The following is a 16,258-nucleotide window of genomic DNA, read 5'->3' on the forward strand; positions in this document are numbered from 1 at the left end:
TTAGACTGGGTGTTGTGTAATGAGAGAGGATTAATTAGCAATCTCATTGTGCGAGGCCCCTTGGGGAAGAGTGACCATAATATGGTGGAATTCTGCATTAGGATGGAGAATGAAACAGTAATTTCAGAGACCATGGTCCAGAACTTAAAGAAGGGTAACTTTGAAGGTATGAGGCGTGAATTGGCTAGGATAGATTGGCGAATGATACTTAGGGGGTTGACTGTGGATGGGCAATGGCAGACATTTAGAGACCGCATGGATGAAGTACAACAATTGTACATTCCTGTCTGGCGTAAAAATAAAAAGGGGAAGGTGGCTCAACCGTGGCTATCTAGGGAAATCAGGGATAGTATTAAAGCCAAGGAAGTGGCATACAAATTGGCCAGAAATAGCAGCGAACCTGGGGACTGGGAGAAATTTAGAACTCAGCAGAGGAGGACAAAGGGTTTGATTAGGACAGGGAAAATGGAGTACGAGAAGAAGCTTGCAGGGAACATTAAGGCGGATTGCAAAAGTTTCTATAGGTATGTAAAGAGAAAAAGGTTGGTGAAGACAAACGTAGGTCCCCTGCAGTCAGAATCAGGGGAAGTCATAACGGGGAACAAAGAAATGGCGGATCAATTGAACAAGTACTTTGGTTCGGTATTCACTAAGGAGGATACAAACAACCTTCCGGATATAAAAGTGGTCAGAGGGTCTATTAAGGAAGAGGAACTGAGGGAAATCTTTATTAGTCGGGAAATTGTGTTGCGGAAATTGATGGGATTGAAGGCAGATAAATCCCCAGGGCCTGATGGCCTGCATCCTAGAGTACTTAAGGAGGTGGCCTTGGAAATAGCGGATGCATTGACAGTCATTTTCCAACATTCCATTGACTCTGGATCAGTTCCTATGGAGTGGAGGGTAGCCAATGTAACCCCACTTTTTAAAAAAGGAGGGAGAGAGAAAACAGGGAATTATAGACCGGTCAGCCTGACCTCAGTAGTGGGTAAAATGATGGAATCAATTATTAAGGATGTCATAGCAGTGCATCTGGAAAATGGTGACATGATAGGTCCAAGTCAGCATGGATTTGTGAAAGGGAAATCATGCTTGACAAATCTTCTGGAATTTTTTGAGGATGTTTCCAGTAAAGTGGACAAAGGAGAACCAGTTGATGTGGTATATTTGGACTTTCAGAAGGCTTTCGACAAGGTCCCACACAAGAGATTAATGTGCAAAGTTAAAGCACATGGGATTGGGGGTAGTGTGCTGACGTGGATTGAGAACTGGTTGTCAGACAGGAAGCAAAGAGTAGGAGTAAACGGGTACTTTTCAGAATGGCAGGCAGTGACTAGTGGAGTGCCGCAAGGTTCTGTGCTGGGGCCCCAGCTGTTTACATTGTACATTAATGATTTAGACGAGGGGATTAAATGCAGTATCTCCAAATTTGCGGATGATACTAAGTTGGGTGGCAGTGTGAGCTGCGAGGAGGATGCTATTAGGCTGCAGAGTGACTTGGATAGGTTAGGTGAGTGGGCAAATGCATGGCAGATGAAGTATAATGTGGATAAATGTGAGGTTATCCACTTTGGTGGTAAAAACAGAGAGACAGACTATTATCTGAATGGTGACAGATTAGGAAAAGGGAAGGTGCAACGAGACCTGGGTGTCATGGTACATCAGTCATTGAAGGTTGGCATGCAGGTACAGCAGGCGGTTAAGAAAGCAAATGGCATGTTGGCCTTCATAGCGAGGGGATTTGAATACAGGGGCAGGGAGGTGTTGCTACAGTTGTACAGGGCCTTGGTGAGGCCACACCTGGAGTATTGTGTACAGTTTTGGTCTCCTAACTTGAGGAAGGACATTCTTGCTATTGAGGGAGTGCAGCGAAGGTTCACCAGACTGATTCCCGGGATGGCGGGACTGACCTATCAAGAAAGATTGGATCAATTGGGCTTGTATTCACTGGAGTTCAGAAGAATGAGAGGGGACCTCATAGAAACGTTTAAAATTCTGACGGGTTTAGACAGGTTAGATGCAGAAAGAATGTTCCCAATGTTGGGGAAGTCCAGAACCAGGGGTCACAGTCTGAGGATAAGGGGTAAGCCATTTAGGACCGAGATGAGGAGAAACTTCTTCACCCAGAGAGTGGTGAACCTGTGGAATTCTCTACCACAGAAAGTAGTTGAGGCCAATTCACTAAATATATTCAAAAGGGAGTTAGATGAAGTCCTTACTACTCGGGGGATCAAGGGTTATGGCGAGAAAGCAGGAAGGGGGTACTGAAGTTTCATGTTCAGCCATGAACTCATTGAATGGCGGTGCAGGCTAGAAGGGCTGAATGGCCTGCTCCTGCACCTATTTTCTATGTTTCTATGTTTCTATGTTGTGCGAGGCCCCTTGGGGAAGAGTGACCATAATATGGTGACATTCTAAATTAGGATGGAGAATGAAACAGTTAATTCAGAGACCATGGTCCAGAACTTAAAGAAGGGTAACTTTGAAGGTATGAGGCGTGAATTGGCTCGGATAGATTGGCCAAAGATACTCAAGGGGTTGACAGTGGATGGGCAATGGCAGACATTTAGAGACCGCATGGATGAACTACAACAATTGTACATGCCTGTCTGGTGTAAAAATAAAAAAGGGAAGGTGGCTCAACCGTGGCTATCAAGGGAAATCAGGGATAGTATTAAAGCCAAGGAAGTAGCATACAAATTGGCCAGAAATAGCAGCGAACCTGGGGACTGGGAGAAATTTAGCACTCAGCAGAGGAGGACAAAGGGTTTGGTTAGGGCAGGGAAAATAGAGTACGAGAGGAAGCTTGCAGGGAACATTAAAACGGACTGCAAAAGCTTCTATAGATATGTAAAGAGAAAAAGGTTAGTAAAGACAAACGTAGGTCCCCTGCAGTCAGAATCAGGGGAAGTCATAACGGGAACAAAGAAATGGTAGAACAATTGAACAAGTACTTTGGTTCGGTATTCACTAAGGAGAACACAAACAACCTTCCGGATATAAAAGGGGTCCGAGGGTCTAGTAAGAAGGAGGAACTGAGGAAAATCCTTATTAGTTGGGAAATTGTGTTGGAGAAATTGATGGGATTGAAGGCCGATAAATCCCCAGGGCCTGATGGACTGCATCCCAGAGTACTTAAGGAGGTGGCCTTGGAAATAGCGGATGCATTGACAGCCATTTTCCACCAGTCCATAGACTCTGGATCAGTTCCTATGGAGTGGAGGGTAGCCAATGTAACCCCACTTTTTAAAAAAAGGAGGGAGACCGGTCAGCCTGACATCGGTAGTGGGTAAAATGATGGAATCAATTATTAAGGATGTCATAGGAGCGCATTTGGAAAGAGGTGACATGATAGGTCCAAGTCAGCATGGATTTGTGAAAAAGAAATCATGCTTGACAAATCTTCTGGAATTTTTTGAGGATGTTTCCAGTAGAGTGGAAAAGGGAGAACCAGTTGATGTGGTGTATTTGGACTTTCACACAAGAGATTAATGTTTAAAGTTAAAGCACATGGGATTGGGGGTAGTGTGCTAACGTGGTTGAGAACTGGTTGGCAGACAGTGTTAATACGGATTATTTTTACCTCAATCTGTTTCAGCGAATACACTGACTCGAACACCCTTGTTGCCTTTTCTGTAAAATACCTTTATTGAAGATTCTCCGGCCAGGACTTGTCAAGACAAAGGAACACTCTCAATCAAAGTTTGTTCAACTTCCTCTGGACAAGCCCCTATACAATGCAAAAGCTCAACAGTTATACATTTTCAGAACATAATACATTTGATTAGCACTTGGTCCATCCAATCCCTTTCTCCCCCCCCCCGCCCCACCCCCCCGAGTACGTCCAATGGCAGGCCGACAAGTCCCCGAATCAGGGCGGGCGCTCATGTTAGCTTCTTTATAGTTTTGCTACGGATTCTTCCCTATTTTATGGCTTGTTATAGCAGTCTTTCGTCTGACTCATGCCTGACTTTGCTTTTCGTGTAACTCGTGTTTGACCATAACTCTGAGTAACCCGTTTTTGTGTCGACACTGCAAGTATTGCACTATTGCAGCTTGACATTTCTTTCAGCTATCTTCCCATGAGTCTCTTCACAACTTGACACATTCAGAATCCCTCGATTCACATTCTCAAGGGTCTCGTGTAATATAAACAGAGAAGGGTCTCGTGTAATATAAACAGTGACAGGGTCTTGTGTAATATAAACAGAGACAGGGTCCAGTGTAATATAAACAGGGACAGGGTCAAGTGTAATATAAACAGGGACAGGGTCTAGTGTAATATAAACAGAGACAGGGTCTAGTGTAATATAAACAGATACAGGGTCTAGTGTAATATAAACAGAGACAGGGTCCAGTGTAATATAAACAGAGACAGGGTCCAGTCTAATATAAACAGAGATATGGTCCAGTGTAATATAAACAGGGACAGGGTCCCGTGTAATATAAACAGAGACAGGGTCCAGTGTAATATAAACAGAGACAGGGTCTAGTGTAATATAAACAGGGACAGGGTCTAGTGTAATATAAACAGAGACAGGGTCCCATGTAATATAAACAGAGACGGGGTCCCGTGTAATATAAACAGAGACGGGGTCCAGTATAATATAAACAGAGACAGGGTCCAGTGTAATGGAAACAGAAATATAAACATAATAGCAGAGGCCAGGTCTCGTGTAACAATTCCAGAGACAGGGTCTCATACAGTAAGAGTGGAGACAGGGTCCAGAGTAATAACAGCAAATGCATGGCCCACTGTTAGAGTAACAAGACAGTGTTTGATCCAATAATAACAGAGGCAGACTCTAGTGTCATGCTGAACACACTGTGGATCTAGTGTGATGATCACACAGGCAGTATCTCGTGCAGAAAAACAAAGATCGGGTCTCACCGACAGTGTGTGAAAGTCAGGGCCTATTGCGATAATCTCATTCGCCCATCACCCCTGTGCTCGGTTCAAGAAGGCAGCGGCTCACCATCACCTTCTAAAGGGGCAATTAAGGATGGTCAATAAATGCAGGCTGGTTCGCCCACATCCCGAGAATGAACAAATAAAGAACAAACACAGTGAGAAATGAGCTACAGAACTGCCGACATCATCAGCTTTAAGGAGTCATTTCCCTTTGGAGATTGGATTGCCCATTGAGTTTGATTAAACTGATGTTAAAGTAACGATGCTGCTTTGTCCCATGACAGTAACAGATTATCAGAATATTTCCCATCGGGTGAAATCGAATGTCAGACTTGGACATCGTGTAGATCCATCTTTTAAAAAGTTGTGGGAACTCCATTCTAAGATAGATTCCACCCAGTTCATAACAAGTCCTCAATCAGCTCGTCTTATCATTGAGATATCAAGGACTAGGCACACGGTGTTTAAAAGAAAGCTGATTTATTTGACACTTACAGAATATCAAACTATAGCCCAGTTACAGGGTTATTAACCTCAGCAGAAATAAACTCCAACTGCCAGAATGAACATGGTTCAGTCCCAGTTGTGATTAACAGCAGAATCCAGCCCCTGCCGTCAATTGTGAACTCGCTGATGTTTCAGCAGGGTGGATCTCTGAGTGAATCTCTTCCCACACACGGAGCAGGTGAACGGCCTCTCCCCAGTGTGAACTCGTTGGTGTATCAGGAGGCCGGATGACTGAGCGAATCCCTTCCCACACTTAGAGCAGATGAATGGCCTCTCCCCAGTGTGAGTTCGTTTGTGTGTCAGCAGGTTGGATGAATCAGGGAAACCCTTCCCACACATGGAGCAGATGAACGGCCTCTCCCCAGTGTGACTGCGCCGATGAGTTTCCAGCCGGGATGGGAATCTGAATCCCTTCCCACAGTCCTCACATTTCCACGGTTTCTCCGTGCTGCCGGTATCCTTGTGTCTCTCCAGGTTGGACAATCAATTGAAGCCTCGTTCATACACAACACGTGTACGGTTTCTCCCCGCTGGGAATGGTGCAATGTTTTTTCAGGCTGTGTAACTGGTTAAAGCTCTTTCCACAGTCAGTGCACTGGAACACTCTCGGGTGTGTGTGTCTCGGTGCTTTTCCAGTCACACTGATGTTTGAAATCTGTTCCCACAGACGGAACAGATAGACATTTCTCCTTCCACAGTCAAAGGCCGATGATATTCAGGTTCTGATAAATCAAGTGACTCTGTCAGATCTTGATGTTGTTTGGTTTGAGATTCCCGTCTGTAAATCCTCCCCTTCGAATACTCTGTAAAAGGAGTTTACTGTAAGTACAGAATAGAAATTCAGAACCGACAGTTCTAGTTTCTGGACAATATTCCTTTACATGCCCAGGATCATTTAACCCAAAACTCAGTGTATTAATTACTTTCAGTTAGGGGCTCAGCGAGTACCCCACAGCATCCCTTACTGTCAATGTGTGACTGGAGCATCATGCCTGCAAACCTGAGTTCATTGGATATATTCCAGAGGGAGTTAGATACGGTCCTTACAGCTAAAGGGATCAAGGGGGAGGGGGAGAAAGCAGGAAAGGGATACTGAGGGAATGATCAGCCATGATCTTTTTGAATGGTGGTGCAGGCTCGAAGGGCCGAATGGCCAACTCCTGCACCTATTTTCTGTGTTTCAACACCTTTCACTCCCGGACACTGGGACCCGGTTGGGAACAGACACTGAAGTCCCGCCCACTTGGTTCCCGTGCTATGATGGCTGCGCATGCGCTGTAACGCCATGAAGCGAGCGGGCTGCACTCTGAACCTTCCCGCCTTCCTGTACAAAGATGGCGGTGAATCCGGGCCTGTTACCGGGAGAAAAACCCGCCGCTGCAAACGCGGGAGTTTCGGGTTATTACTCGGGGCTTGCGGCCTACTCCAGTTGTTTCTGAAGCCTCCCCGCCCACTTGCCGATCGATGACTCCCCGGCGCCCCGCTGATTCTCACCCGGTGCAGAGTCCGGCTCCAGCCTGAGCTCGTCTCAGCGTCCGAGCGTCTCCAGTGCTCGCTCTGCGCATGCTCAGCTCACACTGACCCGGAGACTGACGGCAGCTCCGGACCAATAGGAAGAGCGGGGGCGGGGTTGGAGGACCGAGAGGGCGGTTGGTCCTCCAACCAATCGGAGTGTGAGAGGGGCGGGGCTGAGCCCGGATCTCCCTCACTGAGCATGCGCGGGAGGAGAAGATGGCCGTCAGTGACCGGACGCTGCGGGGAGGCGGTAGGAGATTGTGGGCGCGGGGGAGGATGTGGACCCTCGGGAGGGCCGGGGGAGAATTCATACACACCCGGTGTAGGCCTCAGGCTCAGAATCAGAGCCCACAGGCCCCGGGTTTGCCGCGCGGTGACAGGCCCGGGTCAGCGGGGTCACTGGCCGCCTTCTGGCACAGGGCGGGGTCACGGCGCATGCGCGGCCAACATGGCCAGGACCAGTGAGTGGGCGGGGCTTTAGGGTCCCAGTAACCCTGGCAACAGGCGCGTCATCGCCTCACAACAGTAACCTGGGCAATAGGCGCGTCATCGCCTCACAACAGTAACCTGGGCAACAGGCGCGTCATCGCCTCACAACAGTAACCTGGGCAATAGGCGCGTCATCGCCTCGCAACAGTAACCTGGGCAATAGGCGCGTCATCGCCTCACAACAGTAACCTGGGCAACAGGCGCGTCATCGCCTCACAACACCAGCCTGGATTGACAGTAAAATATCCCCAGGCGCTTCTCAGGATGTTATGGAGAATAATTTGACACCGAGGCGGAGAGATTTAGAATGACAGAAATTTACAGCACAGAAGGAGGCCGTTCGGCCTGTTGAACTCTTGCTGGCTCTCTGCAAGAGTACCTCAGCTAGTCCCACTCACCTGCCTTTTCCCCGTAGCCCGAAAATGTCCTCTCCTTCAGATACATATCCAACTCCCTTTTGAAAGCAGTGATTGAGTCTGCCTCCACCATCCCTTCAGGCCGTGCATTCCGGATCCTAACCACTCGTTGTGTAAAAAAGTTTTTTCTCACGTTGCCTGTGGTTAATGTGCAAAGTTAAAGCACATGGGATTGGGGGTAGTGTGCTGACGTGGATTGAGAACTGGTTGTCAGACAGGAAGCAAAGAGTAGGAGTAAATGGGTACTTTTCAGAATGGCAGGCAGTGACTTGTGGGGTACCGCAAGGTTCTGTGCTGGGGCCCCAGCTGTTTACATTGTACATTAATGATTTAGACGAGGGGATTAAATGTAGTATCTCCAAATTTGCGGATGACACTAAGTTGGGTGGCAGTGTGAGCTGCGAGGAGGATGCTATGAGGCTGCAGAGTGACTTGGATAGGTTAGGTGAGTGGGCAAATGCATGGCAGATGAAGTATAATGTGGATAAATGTGAGGTTATCCACTTTGGTGGTAAAAACAGAGAGACAGACTATTATCTGAATGGTGACAGATTAGGAAAAGGGGAGGTGCAACGAGACCTGGGTGTCATGGTACATCAGTCATTGAAGGTTGGCATGCAGGTACAGCAGGCGGTTAAGAAAGCAAATGGCATGTTGGCCTTCATAGCGAGGGGATTTGAGTACAGGGGCAGGGAGGTGTTGCTACAGTTGTACAGGGCCTTGGTGAGGCCACACCTGGAGTATTGTGTACAGTTTTGGTCTCCTAACTTGAGGAAGGACATTCTTGCTATTGATGGAGTGCAGCGAAGATTCACCAGACTGATTCCCGGGATGGTGGGACTGACCTATCAAGAAATACTGGATCAACTGGGCTTGTATTCACTGGAGTTCAGAAGAATGAGAGGGGACCTTGTAGAAACGTTTAATTTCTGACGGGTTTAGACAGGTTAGATGCAGGAAGATTGTTCCCAATGTTGGGGAAGTCCAGAACCAGGGGTCACAGTCTAAGGATAAGGGGTAAGCCATTTAGGACCGAGATGAGGAGAAACTTCTTCACCCAGAGAGTGGTGAACCTGTCGAATTCTCTACCACAGAAAGTAGTTGAGGCCAATTCAATAAATATATTCAAAAGGGAGTTCGATGTAGTCCTTACTACTCGGGGGATCAAGGGGTATGGCGAGAAAGCAGGAATGGGGTACTGAAGTTGCATGTTCAGCCATGAACTCATTGAATGGCGGTGCAGGCTAGATGGGCCGAATGGCCTACTCCTACACCTATTTTCTATGTTTCTATGTTCTTTTGCCAATCACTTTAAATCTGTCTCCTCTGGTTCTCTGCCCTTCTGCCAATGGGAACAGTTTCTCTCTATCTACTCTGTCCAGACCTCTCATGATTTTGAACACCTCTATCAAATCTTCTCTGCTCTAAGGAGAACAACTTCTCTAGTTTATCCACATTACTGAAGTCCCTCATCCCTGGAATCATTCTCGTATATCTTTTCTGCGCGTTCACTAAGCCCTTCACATCCTTCCTAAAGTGCGGTGCCCAGAATGGGACACACTACTCCAGTTGAGGCCGAACCAGTGTTTTATGCAGGTTCATCATCATTTCCATGCTTTTGTACTCTATACCTCTAATCATGAAGCCCTGGACCCCGTAAGCTTTTTCAACTGCTTTCATAACCTGTCCTGCCACCTTCAGCGATTTGTGCACATAAACCATCAGATCTCTCAGATGTATTCTCGACCTGACATCTGTCATACGCATTCTTTTTCTGCTTCCTCCTACTCCCAGGCCACCTGTGCTGTTTGCGGCCTCGGGGAGTCCATGGGCCATGTATATATTGTGTGAGAGGTTGCAGCACCTGGATAGTTACCAGAAGGTGCTGCTCCTCAACTCTTGGTTACACTTTAGCCCCATGCTCCTAATCTTTGGTCGCCTGGTGCGGAGGGGTTGGGTAAGACGGAGGATCTTCTCCTGGACCTGCTCTTGGGCCTGGCTCAAACAGCAAGTTGTAGGTCCAGGATGGGCAGGCCCCAGGGGTGTATCACTCTGGCTGCCTGCCTCACTTCCACGGTCAGGAAAGGAGGAAGAGAGAAAACGGGGAACTACGGGCCAGTTAGCCTGACATCAGTAGTTGGGAAAATGCTGGTATCCATTACCACAGAAGTGGTAACAGAGTACTTAGAAAATCATGGTCTGATTATTTAGAGTCAATATGATTTTGTGGAGGGAAATCGTGTTTAACAAACTTATTAAGTTTTTTGAGGATGTAACTAGCAGGTTGGATGAAGGGGAACCAGTGGCTGTAATATTTCAGGATTTCCAAAATGTAAAATTCTGAGGGGGATTGACAGGATAGAAGCAGAGAAACATAGAAAATAGGTGCAGGAGTAGGCCATTCGGCCCTTCGAGCCTGCACCACCATTCAATAAGCTCATAGCTGATCATTCACCTCAGTATCCATTTCCTGCTTTCTCTCCATACCCCTTGATCCCTTTAACTGCAAGGGCCATATCTAACTCCCTCTTGAATATATCCAATGAACTGGCCTCAACAACTCTCTGCGGTGGGGAATTCCACAGGTTAACAACTCTCTGAGTGAAGAAGTGTCTCCTCATCTCAGTCCTAATGGCTTACATCTTATCCTTAGACTATGTCCCCTGGTTCTGGACTTCCCCAACATCGGGAACATTCTTCCTGCATCTAACCTGTCCAGTGCCATCAGAATGTTATATGTTTCTATGAGATCCCCTCTCATCCTTCTAAACTCCAGTGAATACAGGCCCAGTCGATCCAGTCTCTCCTCATATGTCAGTCCTGCCATCCCAGGAATCAGTCTGGTGAACCTTCGCTTCACTCCCTCTATAGCAAAAACGTCCTTCCTCAGGTTAGGAGACCAAAACTGAACACAATATTCCACGTTAGGCCTTACTAAGGCCCTGTACAACTACAGTAAGACATCCCTGCTCCTATACTCAAATCCCCTAGCTATAAAGGCCAACATACCATTTGCCTTCTTCACTACCTGCTGTACCTCCATGCCAACTTTCAATGACTGATGTTCTTCTATTTTTTCCATTAGCAGGGATTATATTATTTTTACTACCACCGATGTTAAGCTGCTGGTCTATAATTATCTGTACATGTTCTGTCCCCTTTCTTAAATATAGCTATTACGTTAGCTATCCGCCAGTCCTCTGGCACTGCACCTTTTTCTAACGAATTACTAAACATGTATAGTAAAGCCTTTTCTATCTGTTCCCGAGATTATTTTTAAATGCGTGGGTGCAATCCATCTGGACCAGGGGTTTTGTCCTCTTTGAGCTTGATTCGTTTATTTAATTTAAATGCACTTATCTAATTTCTAATCTCATCATCCAATGTCATGTCCACCTGATCTATCTCCCTGGTAAATACTGAAGCGAAATAATGATTGACTATTTCTGCCATTTCTCCACCGTTACCTATGTATTACCCTGTCTATCCCTTAATGGCCCTATTCCCATCCCAGCCTTCCTTATTTTATTGATGTGCCTGTAAAATATTTTACTATTTTGTTATTTATCTGGCTCTGATTTGTCCCCATTTTTGAAACTGGGAACTACGTGAGCTACCTTCCAATCTTAGGCAACAATCCCTGACTCTATTGAGCCGTTGAAGATACAGGAAAGGGGCTAACTCCTGGAGGCCCCACTCCCTGAGCCTACAACCTTCAGCTGGGTCAGTGGTGGAGTTCCACAGCGGGAGTGATCCCAGAGTAACTGTCAGGATCGCACCCCCGTGGATGTTCCGGGTCCTGTAGTTTTAGTTATCCTTGTGTCTAACACACACACATCAATAAAAGAGGGAATTCCTGGAAACACGCTGCAGGTCCTTCTTTATCTGGAGATCACTTGTCTGTTGTATAATTGTACCAGCAGTTATCAGGCTCCTGTGAACTCCTCCGTCTGCTATTTTAATGCAGACTTTAACTAATTTATTTTAAACGGATTTGTTTAAATGTGTTAAAGCCTGCTTTAAAATGGTAGATTCAGGATTGTCACACAAACACTTTAAATCTTCATAGAATAATTACCACAGTCATTTTTATACTGGAAACATAAACCTGCCGTTCCACTTTCAGTCAGGATCAGATCGCAGTTTTACACCAATCTCTGATTGGACAGCACCTTCCCAGCATTCACCGTTGTTTTTCTCCACTCGAAACACTGTTGTAAAGGAGCCTTCTGCTCCGTGCCCAGGAACTCTGAATCATGGAAGGGAGCGGCTGGGACACATTTCTTACACACCTCAAGATTAACCCGCACGGTGACTGTGCTGTCAGTGCAGAGAGATGAGAAAGACCAAAGTGTCGTTTGGCCCTCTCAGTGTGGCCCTGAAGGACTGTGTCCAGGCTGAAGTTCTGTTCCCGCCGTACGATCCTCCCCCCAGATTGTCCTCGCTGAGCTCCAGCCAGGTGATGCTAAACACTCCGGTGGGAAAGACAACAATCCACAGCACTGTGTTAAAAGCAAAGCTGATCTATTTGACTTCTATCCAGAATATCCTGGTCACCTACTCATCATCTTCTTCTTTAGTATAGTAGTAGCAAAGCAAATCAAATATCAATATCTAAGTTGGATATCCAGGCCAAAGCTTCCTGTGTATCAGTGTGGATATCTTGTAGGCTGTCTGTGAATTTCCTCTGATGGCAGTGGAAAGGATAGAGAGGAGCAAATTTGCAGGGAAATTACAGAGAGGTGCAAGAACTATAGAGTAGTGATAACAGGGACTTAAATTATCCTAATATAGACTGGGATACTAATAATGTAAAGGGGGAAGAATTTCAAAAGTGTGTTCAGGTGAACTTTCTTGATCAGTCTGGTTCCGGCCCAACCATCTTGCTGTCCGGAGGAGGCGGGGGTCCCTGATGGAGGGCACTCTATGCGGGAGTTCTCCCACTATTTATCGGGGACTTGGCCTGGAGGGTGGTGCACGGAGCAGTCCCGTGCAACAAATTTTTAAGCCGGTTCACGGGCTCCCAGGCCGCCTGCAATTTCTGCGGTTTGGAAGAGTCCGTGTTCCATGTTTTTATTGAATGAACGAGGTTGCAGCCCCTGTTTTATTATTTAAAGGGGCTGCTCCTGAAATTCTGGCTGCACTTCAGTCCCACACTCCTGATCTTTGGGCACCCTGTGCGGAGGGGAGAGGGTAGGTCCGAGGGTCTCCTCGTAGGATTGCTCCTGGGCACGGCCAAGGGTGCCATCAGCCGGTCCAGGCAGCGGGCGGTCGAGGGGGTCGTTCAGCCTGACTGCCTGCCTCTCTTCCGCGCGTACATCCGTGCCAGGGTGTCCTTGGAGATGGAGCACGCGGTGTCCACCGGTACGCTCGCGGCCTTCCGCGAGAGGTGGGCACCAGAGGGACTGGAGTGCATCATCACTCCCGGCAACCAAATTTTAATTTGATTTTATGTTTTAAAGTTTATTTTGTTTTAATTGCCGGTGTTTTTAGTGTCCCCCTCCACTTTTATAGGGGGCACTTGGAAAAAAATTGATTTTAGTGCCCAAAAAAAACCCACATTTTTTTTTTAAAAAACAAAAAAAAAGGGCCTTGAAAATGTTTGGTGTGTCACCCAGATCGGGGGGCACGATTTAATGTTAGTTGTTTTTCTCCTAAAAGAGTTTCAGCTCTAGTAATAGCACCCTTGGGTCACTTGACATAATGTTTATTTGTCTCCTTCAAAAGAGTGGTTCCGGCCCAATGAGGAAGGAGGCATTGCTGGATCTGGTCCTGGAGAATGAGGAGGGTCAGGTGGCGCATGTTTCACTAGGGGAACATTTAGGGAATAGTGATCATAGTATCCTAATGTTTAGGTTAACTATGAAAAAGAACAAAGAGCAATCTATAGTCAAAATACTTAATTGGAGGAAAGCCAATTTCAGTGGGATGAGAATGGATCTGGCCCAGGTAAATTAGAATCAAAGATCGGCAGGCAAAACTAATTGAACAATGGAATGCCTATTAAAGAGATGGTTTGGACAAATGTGGATTAATTAAGGAAAGCCAACACAGATTTGTTCAAGGCAAATCGTGTTCAAATAACTTGATTGAGATTTTTGATGAGGTAATGGAGACGGCTGATCAGGGTAAAGTGACTGATGATCTGTACATGGACTTCCAAAAGGTCTTTGTTAAAGTTCCACATTATAGGCTTGCCAGCAAAGTTGAAACCCATGGAATAAAAGGCACAGTGGCAGCACAGATACGAAATTGGTTAAGAGACAGGAAATAGAGAGTAGTGGTGAACAGTTGTTTTTCGGACTGGAGGATAGTATACAGTGGTGTATCCCATGGGTCGGTACTAGGACCACTGCTTTTCCTGATATATATTAATGATTTGGACTTGGGTGTAGAGAACAGTATTTCAAAATTTGCGGATGACTCAAAACTTGGAAGTATAGTGAACAGTGAGGAGGATAGTGATAGACTTCAAGAGGTCATAGACAGGCTGGAGGAATGGGTGGACACGTAGCAGATGAAATTTAACACATAAAAGTGCAAAATGATACATTTTGGGAGGAAGAATGAGGAGAGGCAATATAAATTAAATGGTATATTTTGAGAGGGGGGGCAGGGTGCAGGAACAGGGAGATCTGCTGGTATATGTGCACAAAATATTGAAGGTGACAGGGCAAGATGAGAAAGCAGTTTACAAAGCGTAGGGGATCCAGGGCTTTATAAATTGAGGCATCGAGTATAAAAGCAAGGAAGTTATGATGAATTTTTATAAAACACTGGTTCAGCCACAACTGGAATATTGTGTCCAATTCTGGGCACCGCACTTTAGGAGGATGTGAAAGCTTTGGAGAAGGTGCAGAAAAGATTTACAAGAATGGTTCCAGGGAAGAGTGACTTCAGTTACGTGGATAGACTGGTGAAGCTGGGGTTGTTCTCCTTGGAGCAGAGAAGGTTGAGAGGAGATTTGATGGAGGTGTTCAAAACCATGAGGGGTCTGGACAGAGTGGAGAGAGAGAAACTGTTCCCATTGGCCGAAGAATCGAGAACCAGAGGACACAGATTTAAGATGATTGGGCAGAGGAACCAAAGGCGACATGAGGAAAAACCTTTTAATGCAGCAATTGGTTCGGATCTGGCCTGAAAGGGTGCTGGACGCAGATTCAATCGTGGCTTTCAAAAGGGAATTGGATAAGTACCTGAAAGAAATATATGTGCAGGGCGAGGGAGTGGGACGGGCTGAAGTGCTCCTGCACAGGTACGGGCTCGATGGGCCAAATGGCCTCCTAGTGTGCTGTAAGGATTCTATATTAAACTCCAGCCCAGTTACAGGAGTTATTAACATCAGTAGAAACAAAGTCCAACTATCAGAATGAACATGGTTCAGTCCTGAAAGTGATTCACAGCAGCAATAATAGCAGAATCCAACCCCTGCAGTCACTTGTCAACTCGCTGGTGTGTCAGTAGGTGGGATGACCATACTCTGAGCAGGTGAACGGCCTCTCCCCAGGGTCAGTGCGCTGGTGTACAGTGAGTCCAGATGATCACCTGAAACTCTTTTAGAGTCTACCTGCAAAACATAAAACATTTTTCCGTGCCACCCGACCTGGATGACACACCAGACATTTACAAGGCCCTTTTTTTCTTTTTTGTTTTTTTTTGGTTTTTTTTTTGGGCACTAAAATCAAATTTTTCCTTTTTCCAGTGCCTCCTATAAAAGGAGAGGGGGACACTAAAAGCACCGGCAATTAAAACAAATTAAACTTTAAAACGTAAAATCAAATTAAAATTTGGTTGCCGGGCGTGATGATGCACTCCAGTCCCTCCGGTGCCCACCTCTCGCGGAAGGCCGCGAGCGTACCGGTGGACACCGCGTGCTCCATCTCCAAGGACACCCTGGACCGGATGTAAGAGCGGAAGAGAGGCTGGCAGTCAGGTTGAACGACCCCCTCGACCGCCCGCTGCCTGGACCGGCTGATGGCACCCTTGGCCGTGCCCAGGAGCAGTCCTACGAGGAGGCCCTCGGACCTACCCGCTCCCCTCCGCACAGGGTGCCCAAAGATCAGGAGAGTGGGACTGAAGTGCAGCCAGAATTTCAGGAGCAGCCCCTTCAAATAATGGAACAGGGGCTGCAACCTTGTGCACTCAATAAAAACATGGAACACGGACTCCTCCAGACCGCAGAAATTGCAGGCGGCCTGGGAGTCCGTGAACCGGCTTAAAAATTTGTTGCACGGCACTGCTCCGTGCACCACCCTCCAGGCCAAGTCCCCGATGAATAGTGGGAGGACCCCTGCGTAGAGTGCCCTCCATCGGGGACCCCCGCCTCCTCCGGACGGCAAGATGGTACGCCATGGCGTGTCCGGACGGCCGGCGAGGATGGCAAAGTTGAGAGTGTGCAGGAGCAGCCCGTACAGGAAAC

General features: G+C 46.9%; 1 protein-coding gene and 1 long non-coding RNA gene across 2 annotated transcripts in view; one reads left to right on the forward strand and one right to left on the reverse strand.

The window, feature by feature from the left end:
- Positions 1 to 5,375: 5,375 nt before the first annotated feature.
- Positions 5,376 to 6,994, reverse strand: LOC139243031 (uncharacterized). The gene is made up of 2 exons (XR_011589465.1): positions 6,914 to 6,994; positions 5,376 to 6,222 (listed from the first exon to the last, which is right to left on the reverse strand). It is a non-coding gene; the product is annotated as an uncharacterized lncRNA (long non-coding RNA).
- Positions 6,995 to 7,144: 150 nt separating this feature from the next.
- The window catches only part of LOC139243029 (zinc finger protein 239-like), a 31,153-nt gene continuing 22,039 nt past the window's right edge, over positions 7,145 to 16,258 (forward strand). Inside the window, exon 1 of the mRNA XM_070870628.1 lies at positions 7,145 to 7,184. The gene's annotated coding sequence lies outside the window, so the exon portion shown is untranslated. The remainder of the gene's footprint in view (positions 7,185 to 16,258) is intronic.

Source organism: Pristiophorus japonicus, unplaced genomic scaffold (genome assembly GCF_044704955.1).
Source record: "Pristiophorus japonicus isolate sPriJap1 unplaced genomic scaffold, sPriJap1.hap1 HAP1_SCAFFOLD_158, whole genome shotgun sequence".
Lineage (NCBI taxonomy): Eukaryota > Metazoa > Chordata > Chondrichthyes > Pristiophoridae > Pristiophorus > Pristiophorus japonicus.